General features: G+C 38.0%; 1 protein-coding gene across 8 annotated transcripts in view; it reads right to left on the minus strand.

Moving 5' to 3' along the window:
- Positions 1-20,837, minus strand: part of MTUS2 (microtubule associated scaffold protein 2) — a 611,667-nt gene that overhangs the window by 511,073 nt on the left and 79,757 nt on the right. The gene's annotated exons all lie outside the window — the stretch shown is intronic.

Genomic DNA, 20,837 nt, shown 5'->3' on the forward strand with positions numbered 1-20,837 from the left:
CAATACTGTCCGGACTGAGAAACAGGCATGCCAAACAGAACAACAGAGGAAGTGAATGACCTTCACTACTCCACATTTTATTTTTATTTTTTATTTTTTTATTTTCATTTTTTGCATCTTTTACTCAAGAAACTAATTTTTTTCCTCACTTGATTTTACCTTTTTAATTATTACATTTTTATTTTCAATCCGTATTATTACTACTGCTATTTTATCTTTTTTTTTTTTTAAGTGTCATTTTATTTTCTCTTAATTTTGTTTTGGGATTAATGTTCTACATTCTATTTTTACCTTTCCTTTAGCATCATTTTACTCTATCTCAAATCTACCTTTAGGCCATCACTCTCTTCCTCACTTTTCCCTTTTCAGTGTCCTGTTTATCTTACCCCTTTCCTGCTTTAGATTTTCCCTATTCTTTCTGTTTACCCCCTTTTAAAATTTCACCCTACTTATATATCTAATCTCCAATCCCCTGCTCCAAGTCCATACACACCTCTCTCTTCGCTGTCTTAACTATCCAAAAAATTGTTTTTCTCTCTGTCCTTTTGTTGTTGTTCGCTTGAATGTAGATTATATCGAATTTTTATGCTTTTTTGTGAGATTGTTTTGCTTATTCTTCTTTTGTTTATTTTTTTGTTTGTTTAGTGCTTCTGTTTTCCCTTGCCTCACTCAATATTAGTTGGTGTTGTAGTTTGTATTAATCCCCAGGTACTTGTTGCTGGCATTTGCTGGGATAAGTGATTGTTCTATTGGAGTTTTATCCCCAATATATATAGTCTGTTTCCCTTTCTCTCTTAGTCTCTTTCTGGTCTCTCTTACTTTTTTTCTTCTTTTTTTCCCTTTTCCCAATTTCATTTTGACACCCCTTTTTTTCTTCTTCTTCTTTCTTTCTTTTTCCTCTTCTTCTTTCTCTACTATCCCCTAATTTGCCTTTCTCTGGTGGTCACCTTTATTGGAGGTTATTAATATCGTGAATACATTTCTTTTCAGTGCCTTGTGTGTTGTACCTGGTAGTGCTGTATTTTGTGCCTTTAAATCGACGCAGGAGAGAGAGAACTACATAAACAGACACCCAGAGAAGAGAGACCATGGGGAGACAAAGACACAGCCCGCATATGAAAGAAAAGCAGGCATCACCAGAAAAGGAAGTAAACGAAATGGAAGCAAGCAACCTTCCAGAAAAAGAATTCAGAGAAATGGTCATAAGGTGGCTGAAAAGAATGGAAGACAAATTCGACAATATGAGCAAGAACCAAGAGGAAATGAAGAAGAACCAAGAAGAAATGAAAAATGACATCGCTGCTGTAAAGAACTCAATAGAAAGCATCAAGAGTAGACTAGAAGAAGCAGAGGACCGCATCAGTGAGCTAGAAGACAAGATGGGAAAAAATACCCAAGTAGAGCAACTTCTAGAAAAAAAAATTGAAAGGCAGGAGGAGAGCCTAAGGGAACTTTGGGACAACACGAAACAAAACAACATCCGCATAATAGGGGTTCCAGAAGGAAAGGAAGCTGAGCAAGGAATAGAAAACCTATTTGAAGAAATAATGACAGAAAATTTCCCTGATATAGAGAAGAAAAAACCCACACAAATCCAAGAAGCTCACAGAGTCCCAAGCAAAATGAACCCCAAAAGACCGACGCCAAGGCACATTATAATTAAATTGGCAAACACCAACGACAAAGTAAGAATCTTAAAAGCGGCCAGAGAGAGACAGAAAGTTACATACAAAGGAACCCCCATCAGACTAGCAACTGATTTCTCAACAGAAACTCATCAGGCCAGAAGGGAATGGAATGAAATATACAAAGTCATGCAAAGGAAGGGTCTGAATCCAAGAATACTGTACCCAGCAAGGCTGTCAATCAAAATTGAAGGTGAAATCAGGAGCTTCACAGACAAAAAAGGACTAAGGGAATTTATTACCACCAAACCAGCAATGCAAGAAATGCTAAAGGGTCTGCTGTAAAAAAAAAAAAAAAAAAGAAATAGCAAGCGAAGAAGGAACACAGGTGTAAAGAATAGGAATGGCGACAAATAAGTACCTATCAATAATAACTTTAAATGTAAACGGATTAAATGCCCCAATCAAAAGACATAGGGTAATGAATTGGATAAGAAAACATGACCCATATATCTGCTGTCTACAAGAAACCCACCTCAGAAAAAAAGACGCACACAGACTGAGGGTGAAGGGATGGAAAAAGGTTTTCCAGGCAAATGGAACTGAAAAAAAAGCTGGGGTAGCAATACTTATATCTGACAAATTAGATCTCAAACTGAAGGACATAACAACAGATAAGGAAGGCCACTTCATAATACTAAAGGGAGCAATCCAACAAGAAGAAATAACTCTGGTAAACATATATGCACCCAATACAGGAGCACCCAAATACATAAAAAAACTCCTGGAGGATATCAAGGGAGAGATTGACAGCAATACAATCATAGTAGGAGACTTTAATACCCCACTATCACCATTAGACAAATCCTCTAAACAAAAAATCAGCAAAGAAACATCAATCCTAAATGACTCACTAGACCAGATGGAATTAATTGACATCTTCAGAACATTTCACCCCAAAGCCACAGAATATACATTCTTCTCAAGTGCACATGGGTCATTTTCAAAGATAGACCATATGTTGGGACATAGGCAAAGTCTCTTCAAATTCAAGAAGATAGAAATCATATCAAGCATCTTCTCAGACCACAGTGGCATAAAACTGGAAATCAACTACAATAAAAACAACCCAAAGAAATCAAACACGTGGAGACTAAACAGCATGCTATTAAGCCATGACTGGGTTACCAGAGAGATTAAAGAAGAAATAAAAAACATCATGACAACAAATGACAATGAAAACATTACAATCCAAAATCTATGGGACACAGCGAAAGCAGTCTTGAGAGGGAAGTTCATAGCTCTACAAGCCTACTGCAAAAAACAAGAAACAGGGGTAATAAATTACCTAACCCAACAACTCAAAGAGTTAGAAAAAGAGCAACAAGAAAAGCCCAGTGTAAGCAGAAGGAAGGAAATAATAAAGATCAGAGCACAGATAAACGACATAGAGACCAAAGAAACAATACAAAAGATCAACAAAACCAAGAGCTGGTTCTTTGAAAGGATAAACAAGATTGATGAACCTCTAGCCAGGCTCACCAAGAAGCAAAGAGAGAGGACCCAAATAAACAAAATCAGAAATGAAAGAGGTGAAATAACAACAGATCCCGCCGAAATACAAAGCATTGTTAAAAAATACTACGAACAACTCTACTCCAACAAACTGGACAACCTGGAGGAAATGGACATATTCCTAGAAAAATATAACCTTCCAAAACTCAATCAGGAAGAATCTAAACAGCTCAATATGCCAGTAACTATGGAAGAAATTGAAGCAGTCATCAAAGAGCTTCCGGCAAACAAAAGCCCGGGGCCAGACGGCTTCACAGGAGAGTTTTACCAAACATTCAAGGAAGAACTAAAACCTATCCTCCTCAGACTATTCCAAAAAATTCAAGAGGATGGAACACTTCCAAGCTCCTTCTATGAAGCCAGCATCACCCTAATACCAAAACCAGATAAAGACAACACAATGAAGGAGAATTACAGGCCAATATCCCTCATGAATGTAGATGCCAAAATCCTCAACAAAATTCTAGCAAATCGGATCCAGCAGTACATCAGAAAGATCATACACCATGACCAAGTAGGGTTTATCCCAGGAATGCAAGGATGGTTCAATATCCGAAAATCAATAAATGTGATACATCACATAAACAAATTGAAAGATAAAAATCACATAGTCATATCAATTGATGCAGAAAAAGCATTTGACAAAATCCAACACCCTTTCTTGATAAAAACTCTCAACAAGGTGGGAATAGAAGGATCATACCTCAACATAATAAAAGCTATATATGATAAACCCACAGCTAACATCATACTCAATGGGCAAAAACTAAAACCATTTCCCCTAAGAACAGGAACAAGACAAGGATGCCCACTCTCACCACTCCTGTTTGACATAGTACTGGAAGTATTAGCCATTGCAATTAGACAAGAAGAAGAAATAAAAGGCATCCAAATTGGAAAAGAAGAAGTAAAGCTGTCCTTATTTGCAGATGACATGATATTGTACTTAAAAAACCCGAAAGACTCTATCAAAAAACTAACAGACTTAATAAATGAATTCGGCAAGGTAGCAGGATACAAAATTAACGCCAAGAAATCTATGGCATTTCTATACACCAACAGTGAACTTACAGAAAGAGAGACTAAAAAAGCAATCCCATTTTCCATCGCACCAAAAAAATTAAGATACTTAGGAATAAACCTAACCAAGGAGGTAAAAGACCTATATGCGGAAAACTACAGGACACTGAAAAAAGAGATAGAGGAAGATGTAAACAGATGGAAGAACATACCATGTTCATGGATTGGTAGAATCAACATCATCAAAATGTCCATACTACCCAAAGCAATCTATAGATTCAATGCACTCCCCATTAAAATACCAACAGCATATTTCACAGACCTAGAAAGAACTCTCCAAAAATTCATCTGGAATAAAAAAAGACCCCGAATAGCCACAGCAATCCTGAGAAAGAAGAATAAAGTAGGAGGGATCTCAATACCAGATTCCAAGCTGTATTACAAAGCCACTGTCCTCAAAACAGCCTGGTACTGGCACAAGAACAGACATATAGATCAATGGAATAGAATAGAGAATCCAGATATCGACCCAAACCAATATGCACAATTAATATTTGACAAAGGAGGCATGAGCATATAATGGAGTGAAGACAGTCTCTTTAATAAATGGTGTTGGGAAAATTGGACAGATACATGCAAAAAAATGAAACTAGATCACCAACTTACACCATACACAAAAATAAACTCAAAATGGATACAGGACTTAAATATAAGACGGGAAACCATAAAAATACTAGAGGAATCCACAGGCAGCAAAATCTCAGACATATGCCAAAAGAACTTTTTCAGTGATACTGCCCCTAGGGCAATGGAAGCCAAAGAGAAAATAAACAAATGGGACTACATCAAAATAAAAAGCTTTTGCACAGCAAAAGAAACCATCAACAAAACAACAAGAAACCCCACTGTATGGGAGAACATATTTGCAAATGGTATCACTGATAAAGGTTTAATTTCCAACATCTACAGGCAGCTTATACAACTTAATAAAAGGAAGATAAAGGATCCAATAAAAAAATGGGCAACGGACCTAAATAGAATCTTTTCGAAAGAAGACAGAAGGAAGGCGAAGAGACACATGAAAACATGCTCAAAGTCACTTATTATCCGAGAGATGCAAATCAAAACGACAATGCGATACCATCTCACACCTGTCAGAATGGCTATCATCAACAAATCAACAAACGACAAGTGTTGGCGAGGATGCGGAGAAAAAGGAACCCTCGTGCACTGCTGGTGGGAATGCAGACTGGTGCAGCCACTGTGGAGAACAGTATGGAGTTTCCTCAAAAAACTGAAAATGGAACTCCCATTTGACCCAGTAATCCCACTCCTAGGAATATATCCTAAGAAACCAGAAACACCAATCAGAAAGGATATATGCACCCCTATGTTCATAGCAGCACAATTTACAATAGCTAAGATTTGGAAACAGCCTAGGTGCCCGTCAGCAGATGACTGGATCAGAAAACTATGGTACATCTACACAATGGAATACTATGCTGCCATAAAAAAGAAGGAATTACTACCATTTATAGACACCTGGATGGAATTAGAGAACATTATGCTAAGTGAAATAAGCCAGTCAATGAAAGAAAAATACCACATGATCTCACTCATTTAGGGATAATGAAAAACATTATAAACTGATGAACCAAAAGATAGTTACAGAGGCAGTAAAGCATCAAACAGAGTGTCTAATTACAGCGGTAAGGTTAGCGAGAGTTGGGGGAAATAAGAGATCAACTGAAGGACTTGTATGCATGCATATAAGAGTAACCAACGGATGCAAAACATTGGGTTGTGAGGGCAGGTATGGGAGTGGGGTGGGGGGGGGGGCAATGGTAAGATATGTACACATATAATACCTTAATAAAAATTTGAAAAAAAAATACAAAAATAAAATAAATAAATAAATAAATAAATAAAAGGGCCAATGCAAGGAAAACAAATAAGGTCCCCCTGGTTTGTAAAAGCAAGCTCCTCTATGGTTTCAATCTAGTAAGAGTTAATACGATGAAAAAACAAACAAAATATCACATACTTTTAAAATTTGTGCACTAACTCCCTTAATTTATCAGCAAATTCCTTGACAGCAATAACTACATCACATACTTACTTCTGTCTACTCAAAGGTGCTGCAATACTGGTTTGCACACAGGCAACACTTACCTCCCTTGAAAAATCTCATACTGATCCAAATTTGAGCTCCTGATCTGCCCCTCCCATGCTCGGTCCCTCTCAACTGATGGCATCCTCAATCTGCTTAGGCCAAGGAACTTGAGTTTTTCTCAGTCTCTCAATCTCTCATATCCCATATCTAATCCATCAGCAATTCCTGTGGGACCAGTCAGAAAAATATAACCAGAATTCAACCACTTCTCACCACCTTTACAACCACCAATCTGATCCACGCCTCTGTGATTTCCTGTCTGCATTACTGTACCCACCTTCTAACTGGTATCCCTGCTCCCTCTCTGGGTTTCCTGAAGCCTCTCTCCTCCACAAAGCCCCAGAAGTGAATCTTTCAACACTCAGTTGGATGGTAATACCTCTGCTCAAAACTTTCCAACCTCGTCCCTTCTCCCCCAGTGAACGTGTCCAGCATGGCCAGGGGTGAACCTGATGAGGGGCAGTGAAGGATTAAAGAAGACAGACAAGAGAATACAGTTGGGGCCAGGTAGGATCGCTGTGCCTGGATGAGAAACAGTGACACAGCCTGTAAGCTGAAGCTTTATTTTATAGTCAGAGCACACAAAGCAAAACAAGGGGAGTGGTCAACATGTTTACAATGTTCTTTCCAGTTTCAAATCTATTTCATTACTCAAGCCTTGTTTTGGCAGCACTTGCTCCACCTCCCACAGCCCATTAGCTACCTAGGAACAAGGGAGGATTATAAGGTCAAGCTTAATTGTACTAGGAGGGCTCTGCCCTCCAAGCTGGTACTTGTATGTGGCTCTGCCACAGATCAGTCCAAGGCTTGATCCTATAGCTTCTCCCTACACCCCAGTAAAGCAAAAGTGCTAATGACGGCCTCCAAGGCCCCTTCCAATGTCACCCTGTATTACTCTGACCTCATTCCAACCACTGCAACCTCACCCCCACCCAGTCACTGTGCTCCAGACATACTGGCTTCTTTCAGGGCTGTTAGACTTGCCATTGCCCTTCCCCAATAGATCTGCAAGCCTTACTCCTCATCATCTTCAGGTGGCCCTATGAGGCTCTCCCTAATGACCTTATTCAAAATATCAACCTGTCCCAACACATACTATCACTCTTCCCTTCTGATCCTTGCCACCATCTGACATACATATATTTTATTTATTTTCTTTGATTTTGGTCTGGTTTGTCCACTGCTATATCCCTAGTTCCCAAAATATTACCTGGAACCAATTAAGGACTCAATAAACATTTACTGAATGTAAATTAATCAACAGATATTTCTCTACTCTCTGAAATATAGTATTTAATATTCATATTTAAGATTGATCCATGCATGTGTGCTATCAACATGTCCTGCTTATAATCAGGGCCATCCAGAGCCAAAGATGAATAAAGGGAATAAATACCAGCATACTCCTAAATCTGACCCAAAACCTGCCCCTGGCTGCACACTTGCTGCCTCTACCAAATAAGTCTGGATCCTGGTTCAGGGACTCATTAGCCCTCTATTCTTGGAAACGACTCTGAATGTTTCTGGGTTTCAAGTTCCTCTTCTGGAGAACACTTAGCCACCGTACAAAGGGCATAAAATAGGGCAATAAAAATCGGTATAAAAGTATCTACCACAGTAGTTGGAGCCCAGGCTTCAATAAATGCTGACAATCAATGTCAGCTCCTTTTCTCCCCCTTTATCCACAGAGTAAACACTACTAATGCTCACCTCCTTGTCAGCCTCCTGGCATAATTCAGCTGCCAAGAACATTTTTCAATCTAGCTGAACACAGAAATCTGTATTCTTGCCAAATTTCCTCACTAATATTTACCAGATGATGTATTTTAAAAAACAGAATCACTGCAAAGCAAGATCAAAAACAATCTATGAATGATGCTTTTTTTAAAACACCCAAATCAAATCTGTTAAGATAAAGCCTAGTATACAGAAACTCATTCAGTCAGTCATTTGAAATGTCTGTGAAGTCTGTTCATGTCTTTGTCCTTTGCCCATTTTCAAAGTGAATTGTTTTATTACTGTTGTGTTTGAGAGTTCTTTATATATTCTAGATATTGCCCATTTTAAGATAGATGGTTTAGAAATATTTTCTCCCAATCAGTAGCTTATCTTTTCATCCTCTTAAGAGGATCTTTTGCAGAGCAAAATTTTTTAATTGTAGCTGTCTTTTCATTTTCTTATTGTGTCATTTGTAAAGCAGAAGTTTTTCATTTTAGTGAAGTCTAATTCATTAATGTTTTCTTTTATGGGTAATGCTTTGGGTGTGATATCTAAGAAGTATTTTCTAATGCAAAGTAACACATAAAAACAAACTTCCATAGTTTTAACTCTTGCATTTAGGTAAATGATTCATTTTGAGATCATTTTTGTATTTGGTGTGAAGTAAGAGTCTAAGTTCACTATTCTGCGTATGGGTAGCCAATTATGCCAGCAACATTCATTGAAAAAATTATCCTTTCCCCATTGAAATACTTAGGTACCTTTGTCAAAATAAATTATCATAAATGTGTGGGTTTATCACTGGACTTTTTATTCTGTCCCATTGATCTGTATGTCTATCCTTAGGCCATTGCCAAATTTGATAGTGTAAATGCTCCAACTGTATTCTTGGTTATTCTAGGTCTCCATTTCCATAAGCACTTAATTTTTACAGCCATAGCTCTATTAAAAATGTTTAATTATAAAAATAAGTATGGAACTACAGTCTATTTCAGAACTCCACCTTTTGTAAGATTTCTCTCAACAATAGACCATGCTGTCCTGTTAACCATGAGTAAAACTGTCATCGTTCTCTCCTTCCACCATCTGCCTAGTCTTTCCAAGTAACATGAATGTTTGAAACTTACTAAAAATAACCCAACCATAATAAAAGGAAAGAATCTCTACACAGAACAAAACAAAATCTGGAATAAAATACTCAAAATGTTATCTGTGATTATTGTTGAGTAGTATAATTGATGGTGACTGGTTTTTCTTTTCATTTTGTTAAAAAATATGCATATGTTACATTAAAGTTTATTTTTCCTATTATAAAATATATAGATCTTCAATACTGAATTTTCCTTTTCTTCTAATTTTTGCTTTTTAGTGGATAAATACAGTGTTACCATCTAAATTGTTAGCATGAATACCTCAGAGTTTTTACTTGATTTCCAGACTTTGCTTTTCCATTTCACAAAATCCAAAATAGAACTACAAAATTTATTAATGCTTTACTTTATTCATTTACAGCTATGTTTCATAAATACTCAGGGGTTCACCTTGCTAGATTTATTCTGAACTTAATAAATTATATTTTATTCTCTCTCATTAGCCTAAGTAATAGTGATAGGACATGTTGGGATGGATTTTGGGACATTTTGAATAAGGTCATTAGGAAGGCCTCACAGGGCCACCTGAAGGTGGTGAGAAATAAGCCTAAAGTTATATGCAAGTAAGAAGTAATAATGAGCAGATAGGAGGGAAATGAGCTTTCAATTTTACCAACAGTAAATGCTTTTTAAAATATAATATTTTTCAGAATTGATGTGAGTTGAGCACAATAAACATAAATTTCTTCCTTAAATCATATTGTTAACCAAAATGTGTTGAACAAAAAAGATCAAATAATGGTGAAATAAAGTTTCAGAAAATGTGCCTAATTTTTTAATGAATTGGTGACTAGAGTCTTTCAGGCTGAATCTCTGCCTTCTTTCAACATATCAAATTCTTCCTGGTTCTTTGCCTCAACCTCATAACTCATTACTTCAGATATTATTAGTATAAATACCTTCAAATTCTTGCCCCCATGTCTCCCTGACCTGAGTCAATTCATCTACCTCTACCTGCTCTGTTCTCCTCTCATGTGTTGTTGAGCACTGACCCTGAAAATCACATAGCCACGCCAATGGTGCTGGGATACATCCCTAGTATCAATGTCAACTGGACACTGAGTACTAAAAGGAAAGTCACCTCATGTTAGAGAGTCCTTTTCTCACTCCCATCAATTCTCAACCTCTGCTAGATCATCAAGGGACTCCATTATTTAATGAAAGTCATTTCACACTCTCTCTTAAAGCACAACAAGCAATCTACCCTGTTCAGGAGATATTCACTCTCTCAAACTTGCAGCAATGGTATTTCAAGAATGTATTCAAACAAGGAGAGCCCCCAGGTAAAGTTCTGAACAGCAACATTTTCATATCACTAATACATGAAATAATGGGCCAGGAATAAAACGATGTCACACAGACCCTGCCCTACCCTCAACACCACAACCCTAAATTCAAGCTCTAAAATCTGAATTTCCTAGTTGAGATTAACAACATAGAGGAACATAACAGTGGTGGGGGAGGAAAAAAGATTTTAATAATAAATAAACTTCAGTCCCCACTGGTTCTAGAAACTAATATTTTTTTAAGCCACAAAGCTCAATGTTTAAAAGTATTCTGGGCCATTAGCTAAAGGCCACCAGAAAGTAGGTTTGATCCTCATATACATCAATTAAAATCCTTTAGAGCCACAAAGCATGCACCCTAATCCACCAAGCATTACTCAAATGATCAAGTGCAAACCCTGCACATTTTGGGATGTGATGAAACAGAAGCCAGCACCTCTCAGACCTGTGCTGCCTATAAGACAACAAGCACCATGGCCAAAAATCAAAATCCATTATCTGGATGCTAAGTTTATTTTAAGTAAATCAACAACAGCCCCAGCAATATAAAGATTTAATTACAGTTTATAACATCAAGAGATAAAACATACCCATATTGCTATAGATCAGTGGGGAGCTTCTGAATATCTTCCCACTGATTCATTTACCAAACCATCATCATTACTACATTAGTTATAGGATTTATAGTAATCTCACACTAGTTCACTTCTCTTCACTGAACAAGTGTCGACAAGTGATGTGATATTTTATGGTTTCTACAAATGTCATTATTATAACATGACACTCTCTGACTTACAAGTTATAAATAATGGATCAGATTTTCTTTCTTAGTTTTACTAAAAATGAGCCTTCAGACAGGGATATGCTAGCAAAGTTTCTAAACATATATCTACCACATTGTTTTAACTATAAATTATTTTTAATAATTCTATTAATTGTGAAATACCAACAGGCTATTTTAATAGCACTTAAAAGTAAGACAATAATAAGCAATCTAACTAATAAAGAGCTAATATGCAAATGTCATGACGCCCTCACCCATAATGACCAATCAGCAGGAGGCTGCATGCTCAGCAGGCACAGGTGGGTGGGGACTTGCAGCATTGGGGGACTTGACTGTGGCTTGTGTCCCCGCCCCCGGCGCAGGCAGTGGGGATGTGAGGCTCTCATCCCCGCCGTGCTCCGCCGCCGCCCCCCCCCCACCCTCCCCAATGATATGAGGCTCGGGAACTCCTACCTCTTTGGGGCAATGGATCGGGGGCTCCCGCACTGTGACAGGGCATAGGCCAGGCTGGGGGAATTCCCCTCCCACGTGAGTGCACAGACCACTAGTGTATAAATATTAACCTTCCAGAAAACAAAAACAATCATAGAATTTGGGAAATAAAACAGCAAATTAATTTAATAAATACTTATTACCAACCTATTACATACCAGGCATTGTTCTAGGTAATGGGGACACAACAGGAAGTGTAGAGGATACCGTTTTGGTTGTCCACCCAGCATATATTCCCCCCTTCCTAATGCGACCCTGATATTTTCCACGTGTTCACCTCTCCTCCAGTGTATTCCCCAGAAGCTGGCCCTACCCCTAGTGGGTCCAACAGATCCAAGGGAAATCCCACTTCGGTCACCAGAGATGGGTTCAGGAATGGGGCTGTGGCTCAACCTGGGCCAAAGACTGCTTTTCCTGGGAACCTTTAGAAAAGTTCTTCCTCAATCTTCTTGGACCTCCAGGAGGTAGCTCTCTTCCTTGTGTGTTGAGATGAGAGGCTTGGAAGTGCTGCAGCCACCTGTAAACTGACTTGAGGACATGGGGGGCTCATAGAGAAATGGAGCTGGAGCCTACCGATGATGTCACCCTGAACCCTACCCCACTTCTCAGCTTCCATATCTATGGGTGCTAATAAATGTCAGCATTTAGCCAATCTTAATGGGGTGTCCTGTGCAAATGTTTAAAGGCAACTCTTCAAGGACAGACACAGTCTCTGCTCACATTTATAATCTGGCAGAAGGGGGATACAGACTGATTCATGTTAAAAATTAGGTTCCTTAATTTTGAAGGTAGGTAGAGATGAGGCAGAAGAATAGAAGGACTAAACTCTCCTCAGAGTCCTATTTGAGCTGTTAGCTGAAGCATGTAAATAACTACATCTCGGAACAATAGTGTTCAGTGTAGGAATACTGAAAGAATTTGGTCCTTTCTGGTATTCTGACACCCATTCAATTCTAATCAATTTTTAAATTAAAAAATCTTTTAAACAGGTTTTAGTAGGCAAAACAAGCAATGGATAAAACAAATTCTAGAACATTACAAATAGCAAACCAACAGAATAATCACTTAATTCCTGCAAATCCTTTAATAAGAATAATTCTAACTTACTAATACACTCTTAACATCAATGAAGAAAAACAATTTTTTTTTCATTTAAAAATACAGTTTTTATCATACTTACTAATCCCAAATTGTCAAAATGGCCATCAATATTCTTGAGTGACACCAAGTGATCAATTATAGAATTTAACTGAATAATTTTCTCCCTGGGAAGAAGCTAAATCCATATCAATCCAATCGCATCAGCCTTCTGTATCTGCAGGTTCTGCATTCATGGATTCAACTGACCACTTACGGAAAACATTCCAAAAACATGATACGCTTTTTGCTTATGTATACTATGTAGTTAGGCCCATAATGGTTATGTCTGTACTGAACTTGTACAGACATTTTTCCTTGTCATTTCCTAACAGTATAACAACTATTTACACAGCATTTATGTTGTATTGGGTATTATAACTAATCTAGAGATGTATTAGGTATTGTAACTAATCTAGAGATGATTTAAAGTGCATGGGAGGATTGCATAGGTTCTATGCAAATACACTATTTCATAAAAGAGATTTGAGCATCTACAGATTTGTTATTCATGGGACTATTCATCAGTTCCCAAGGATACTGAGAGATGGCTACTTGTACTTATGGCTTATTTTTTCTTCTACAGACTAAGTTAATCTTTTAAAAATTAAACATTAACATGAATACAAAATACTCAACACATAGGCTTATTACAGCAGCAACATAAAGGCATACCCAGGAAAATAAAAATAAATAAACAAATTTATTTAATCTAAGTTTGTAGTTTCTCTAACCAAGAGCAGGTTACCTCTATTGAATTCATTTATTCATCCATTTAATAGAGTTTTATTGAGCACCTATTATGTGCCAGGTACTGTGCCAGTTGGTGGAGGTCCATTGGACCCTTCTTTCATAAAGCATTGTTGAGGCAGAGATAACAAATAACCTCATGGTAAGAACAAAACAATATTTTGGGAGGTTCTATTTATCTCAGGATAATTGATACCAAATCAAGGCCCCTTGAAATGAATCCACTTATAAAAACAAAATTTTATAATAAATTATGAAAGAAAAAGAATAATTTATGTGGCAGCCAACTCCCAAGATTGCCTACAATGATCCATAACTCCTGGTATTCTTGTACTCAAATAGTTCCAATCCCCAGTGAACCAGAGTTGGCCCTGTATGACTAATAGTTGGTAAAAGATACAGTATGTGACTTCTGATGCAAAGTCAAAACAGGCATTGAAGCTTCTACTGTGGCCTCTTGAATCACTTGCTCTGAAAGAAGCTAGCCACCATGCCATGAGGACACTTAAGCATCCTCATAGGAAGACCCACATGAAGAGAAAATAAGGCCCCAGGCCAACAGCCAGCCATATGAAGGAGCCATTGCAACCTAGTACACCTATAGATGACTGCTGCCTCAGCTAATATATGACTGCAATTAACTGAGATGCCCCAAAAAGAACTAGGTAGCCCATCATTCCCAAATTGCTAACAGAAACCATGATGAATAATAAATGTCCCTTGTTTTAAGTTTTATGTGATTTCTTACACAAAATAAATTGAATGCCTTACCTTGAAATGGTTTTTTTTTTAAGTTTATTTCATCTAGTATTTAAAATATTTTTTAAAATCATTCTTATAGCAAAAGTATGAATCAAGTATTGATTGGAGAGCTGGATAACAATTCCCCCAAAATACTGTACAGCAGCATAATGCAAAACCTTATTTTCACTCTGAACTTTTATCAAACAATAATAAAAGAGGGTGATTTTTATTAAAAAAAATAATTTTCTTAGAGTAGCTCTTTGATTTCCAAGTCATTATCCATTGTATCTTATTCCAACTATGAACTCATAAACCACTGCTGGCTCTTTATTAGTCACTAGAGGCCCAGTGCACTACATTTCTTCACAATGAAAATTAACTTATAAATGGACCAATTAAAGTCCAGCCATTATTAAATTACTTTAAGAACCAGTTAATATGAATTAGAATTTAATAGCTTTGAAAGGGCCCTGTGATCAATGCCAGTGTGAAGTCATTTGAACAATGAGCTATCCAGTTAAACATTGGAAATTGGCTTTAATTAATTAGCTTTGAGGACTTACAAACCAGAGAAAGTTAAGAGTTAAGTCCAACTAGGGCAGGAGTTCAAGACAGAGTCAAGATTCTGAGGAGCTCTTCAATAGCTCTAAATATTCTTTCCTTTGCAACCGATTTGCAGATGATCAAATCAACCCTGTATAAACATTACAGTGGGTGACTTTGAAAGAGAAGTTCTGATAATTTTCCTAGATACTACTTCCGTTCGAAGGCCTTCTCCTTTTTACTTGTACCCAGAGCTAATGGGAAACCAAGAGCATCCTGCACATACATGTCATAGAGTGGGGTGCTGAGAAAAGTCTTGGAAAGCACCCAGCCCAATGCTTCCCAAACTCTGTTCTGAAATAAAGTTATCAACTGGCTCATGGTGAAAGTTTTTTAATGACATATAGTGAACTCTTTATAAAACTGAACTTATTCTATCTCCAAAGGACTGATAGGCTGAGATCATAGCTTTCCTGCTTCTCCTGAGTTAAAACAGCCTTCTTTTATTCACTCTCTATAGGCAACAAACCCAATGAGAGAATGACAATATGGTGGTGGGTGATGACTGAGGATTTCTTTTTAACTTACTTGGTTAGAAAAATTAAAATTTGAAATATTTTTCTAAGGACTATCCCTATAATCCAAAAAGCTAAGGATGCACTGATCTAAACCAAGTCTTCCCTAAGACCTGAGTCCTGCTAATGGATGAAAGTCCAACAGGAGAAATATGAGCAGAAGAAAACTAAGCAGAAGAAACACCCTGGGGAAATGGCACCCAGGACCAGCAGTATAACACTGTGATGAGTCACCCACTCTTCCCCCTACAGGTGTAACTGGAAAGATGAGAGACGAGCTTACTAGAACTCGGGCATAAACAAATAGAACACCACCAGTATTGTATCTCTGATGACTCTGGGTGAGAGTAAACCACTGCAGATGTAGGATCCAAGGCAAAAAAAAAGATAGATGAATTTATCACACAGGACAATGCTATTGTAAGGTAATAACCTACACATTATTATACCACAGCGTGAATTTTCACAAAGTAGGTTAATGTGCAATTCCAAAACTCACTAGGCTGTTAATGTGGGAGAAAATGTTGTTTTTCTGACATCCATTTCCCGCTACTCTTTCTTTAAAGCAATCCTGCAAACCCTTCATCCCCGTTTAAACTGATAAAAATGAATAACATGAACAGAAGATGCTTTGAATTTCTTAGAAACAGGTACAAAAATTATGCAGTTGCATAATTATTTGTGTTGGTCTTTTAGGGATTTCCTTCAAAGGATCATAATATCCAAGGACTTCAAACCACAAGGACCCTGGAGTCTGAGCAAACAACTCAGATCTTGGCAATGACAGATGTGCACAAAAGGCCCGGCACTGGCAATCACTCCCCTGGGTCCTTGCACCAGTATTGCAGAAGAAAGAAAAGAGGCTGCAACAGTCACTGTGACAAAACAGTAAGCACGGGACGCAGGTGCAAGAGCTGCCTGCATCCTCGTGACAGCTGAACAGAGTCACACCACTGGGATCACAGTCAGGGTATAAGAAGACGTCTCATTCTCTGCCTGACACAGGAGCGTCCAATGTTCTTCATCTTAATATTGAAGGAAACCCCTACATACTGATTGAGATTGACAACAGAGCTTAAATACAATGTGTGTCTTCTGGTCTGAAAAGCTTTAATTTTTCCTCCCACTGGAAATTTTGTAAGCAATACAAAGTGATGCTTGACAGAAAAGAGAAGAAAATCAGTGGCGAGACCTTGAATCACTTTCCTCCTTCTCCAGAAGCACCTGGCAATATTAGCAGGCCCAGAACTTTCCCTCTGCATTGTTGGTCAATACGGTCTTCCTCATTTGTTTCTTATAATTTCTCCTTAAATTTTAAAATTTATATTAAATCAAATATGAGGGGAGAAGTGGGAAGAAAAGAAAGCTTTGATTATAAACCCCAAAGAGTTAGAGCCACGAGCCAGTTTTATTTAGTAGTAACAAAGATGGGAGTATTTGCTTCATGTAAAAAGCAAAGTTCCCCTAGAAGCTAAATTCTTGGCAACTGTCTTGCACAAGATTAGACCGGCTCACACTCGTTCACCATCACTCACCATCCTCCACCTACCATCTACCACTGAAGCACAGAGGTACAATTTAAGATTTGATTTCTGTTTTCATGGGTTTGCAGGGACTTAAGAGAGTAGTTATGGAACTTCACATTTGCTTGAGTAGCAGGTGTAAGATGCATTTGATTCCTTTATGATCCTATTACTGTCCTTAAAAATTTTACCTACATTTGCCCGGCTGGTGTGGCTCGGTGGTTAAGTGTGAACCCACAAATTGGGAGATTGCAGTTCAATTCCTGGTCAGGGCACATGCCTGGGTTGCAGGCTCAGTCCCCAGTAGGGAGCATGCAGGAGGCAATGGGTGATGATTCTCTCTCATCATTGATGTTTCTATCTCTCTCCCTCTCTCTGAAATAAATAAATAAATAATTTTTAAAACTTTACATGCATTTTAAAATTAATATCACAATTTCAATAAATCTTCAATTATTATGTTTTAGGAGGATAGAGCAACTTTCAAATGTAGGCACAAAAGTTATATACAAAGGGATATCCAATAATCCTTCTATCATCCTTGTATCGATTACTACCAGACAAAGAAACCTGTCTAATTGTCAATCAAAAATAAAAACTAAATTTAAATTATTAAGAGTGAAAATGAAAATTCTATATACTTTCTCTAAAAACCATTCTTTGCAACCATTCTCTGAATCTTATATAAAATCATCTTTAAAATTAGATAATTAAATTTTGAAACCTAACTGAAAACCAAGAATCAGTCATTTTGGTATTTTTATCACAGACTATTTCTAAACCCTAGTTGTCAGTGGTCAAGAAGTGCAGATGCCACAGGGATCAAGAATAAAACCCATAATTCACCACATGCCAGAAAGCAGGAAGCAACACACAGCTCTTTGTTCCTATCACACCCTTACCTGCACACATTTATAATCATCTGTGCTTACCAACTATTTGAATTTCTGGAAAATGATGCTCCAATCATCTGAATTTCATCTGAAGAAAAAAATGTCACACAGCTTAAGGTCAGCTCTGGGTAAATTAACATTAAGCTCATACAGGGTCAAAGCAAGGAGGCAGTGCAGTAAATAGCACCAATAACAGCCACCCTCTGGGGTAGACACAAAACGAAGTGCACACATGTGCTCTGTGCAGATAGCAAACATCTTGCTAATTAGCATCAGAACCTAGCTGGGAAAGCACTAAAATGCACTTGTCATGAAAAATTAAATACCCATCCTGGATGCCCCCTCCTCTCATGTTTATACTTTGGCCTTTTAAAGACAAGAAAGAAACCCTTAAAATAATATATTAGTTTTTAAAATGAAGATAAGTAGGAATTCAAACTCTATGCAAAGTTTTTCAATAGCCTCAGACAGTTTGTTTCCAGTTTTCTTTTCAAAAAAACCTTTTGGCTCCTTCATCAAGGAAATCACAAGAGAAGCAATTACAAAATGCAGCCACAGCTGAGAATCCAGGAGCGTCACTTCAGTGCACCCTGTCCTCCCTCAATTGTCACCATGGGGAAACCCACTGTTCCCCATGTCACTGCTCTTTCTGCACCCGCCCAATCAATGGGATAATTTTAGGTGGAATACCTTAGAAATGCCATAATCCATCCCATGGTACAGGGGATTCCAGCATCAGCCAAAACCTGCACATTACACAGCACAAGTTGTATTTTCTCCCCCATTTACCTAGTAAAAAGTGCACAGTTGGTGCTAAAACAATCTGCATAACTAAACTCAGGCACTAACATAGGAATCATAAAGTCATTTGGGAGCACAAATGGCTGAGAACAGCCTTTGGCCAACTTGGAGTTTTTGTTGTTTTGTTTGGGGTTTTTTATTATGTTTCTTCGCATAATAAAAAGACTGAGAACAAAAATCCCTGATTCTTTGCAGGTAACCCAAAAGCTGGATTATGAATTATAGAAGAGTCTGAGCTTTATTCTAGGAAACTGGATTCAGGATTCTATGCTGCAAATCCTAACACACGAGTTGGACCCCCAAAAAGCTTTCCCACCTCTCTTCTATCACCCCAAACTCTTCAAAGGAGTCTACAGGACATGGTATGCTCATTTTGACATATCTCCATACTGGAATTGTATTCCTCAATGTTTATTCATTTTTTAACTACCTCATCACAAGAAAAGAACTGAGACATATAGGTCATAATCAATACTGTCACCTCAAACAGACAATAGGCTAAAATAATGCCCAGAGCTCTCAGGTTTATTTTGGCTCAAATTATTTCACTGAGGCCTGGCCAGTGTTGCTCAGTGGTTGAGCATTGAGCTGTGAACCAAGAGGTCATGATTCAATTTCTAGTCAGGGCACATGCCCAGGTTTCAGGCTCGATTCCCAGGGAGGGCGTGCAGGAGGCAGCCAATCAATGATTCTCTACATTAAACATCATTAATGTTTCTCTCTCTCTCTACCTTCCTCCCTCTGAAATCAATAAAAACATATTTTTTTAAAAAATTTACTGAGCCCCTGGAGTGTTCTAGTCTCTCCAATCCCTATCCTCCTACACACAGCATTGCAGGAAACAGGGTTTTCTTTTTAGGAGCTATTTTAAAGAGAAATAAACACCTTTTCATGTCCTTTTCTCTACTGAAGACTCTGCTGTGATGGTTGGCACCCTATAGTCATTCTGTGTCATTTTGAGGACACAACAAAGGTCCACTTACTTCTTTGTTTTCATGGAACACTCCACCAGGCAGTTTGGCTTTTACTTATTCAAAGGATAAATTCTAATAAAAATGAACCCAACAGAACATTAAGCTCTATTCCATTATACTATTTTGAAGTGGATTACCAAATCAAATGGCTACCCTTCTTAACAAAAAGTTAAAAAGCAACAGAAACTTCAAATATGGTTTCCAGTGGTGGAGATTAACTGAACTAAGCCACCCACAATCTAACTTGGGCTTCTTGGTAACCAACAGTGTTCATTGGCAAGACAGCCAGCAGGAGTCCAGGGTACTGCCTGAGAACACAGCACAGTGGCTTTAAAATAGACCACATGAGGACTGAGTATAGTTCCAAAGGCTAATCAATCCCCTTTCTAACTAATTATGTTGGACTGCTTATAGCTAGGTCCAAGATATTGGGAAAAAAGCATAAGCTCAGCAATGACAATAATAGGAACTCAATAAAGATATACTGAATAAATGAAGTCAGTATCTCAAACTCCTGAGTATCTTCAAGTACCTCCTGTGCCTATATCCATCTCTCAGCCTTTCAGGTCCACTGAACCAACTAGGTGCTGAGTGGGACCCAGTTAGCAGTGATAAGGGCAGCAGCAGAGCCTGGTAAGTTACAGCAGCTGCTCCTCACCTCACCAACCTGAACAGCCTGTGAGAAGCCAGGAAACCTGGGAAGTTCAATCGCTACAGGTGCCAAGCACTTGTCATGACGGTCTTGAAGCATAGCCAGCGCTCTCCCATCTAGACATGGTCATGGCTCCAGTTTTCATCTATATGGGTGAATTTGATAACTTAAAATCTAAAATCAGGTAACCTCACCACCCCCATAAAATAGTGTAGAATATTATCCCACTTGCCTTTCCTACGGTGTGGATCTTATACTATACTTGCAATGATTACTATGTAGTTAACAATGGTGAGTTCATAATTGGCATCTGTTAATAGGAGAGCTTCCTGCATTTGTGAATATGCAATGCGGGGAGGTGAGGACAGTTAAAAATTCACCTAAATAGATTCACCTTCATAGCTTGTCAGAAGTGGGCAA

This window comes from Plecotus auritus (assembly GCF_963455305.1).
Source record: "Plecotus auritus genome assembly, chromosome: 3".
NCBI classification, from domain to species: Eukaryota; Metazoa; Chordata; class Mammalia; order Chiroptera; family Vespertilionidae; genus Plecotus; species Plecotus auritus.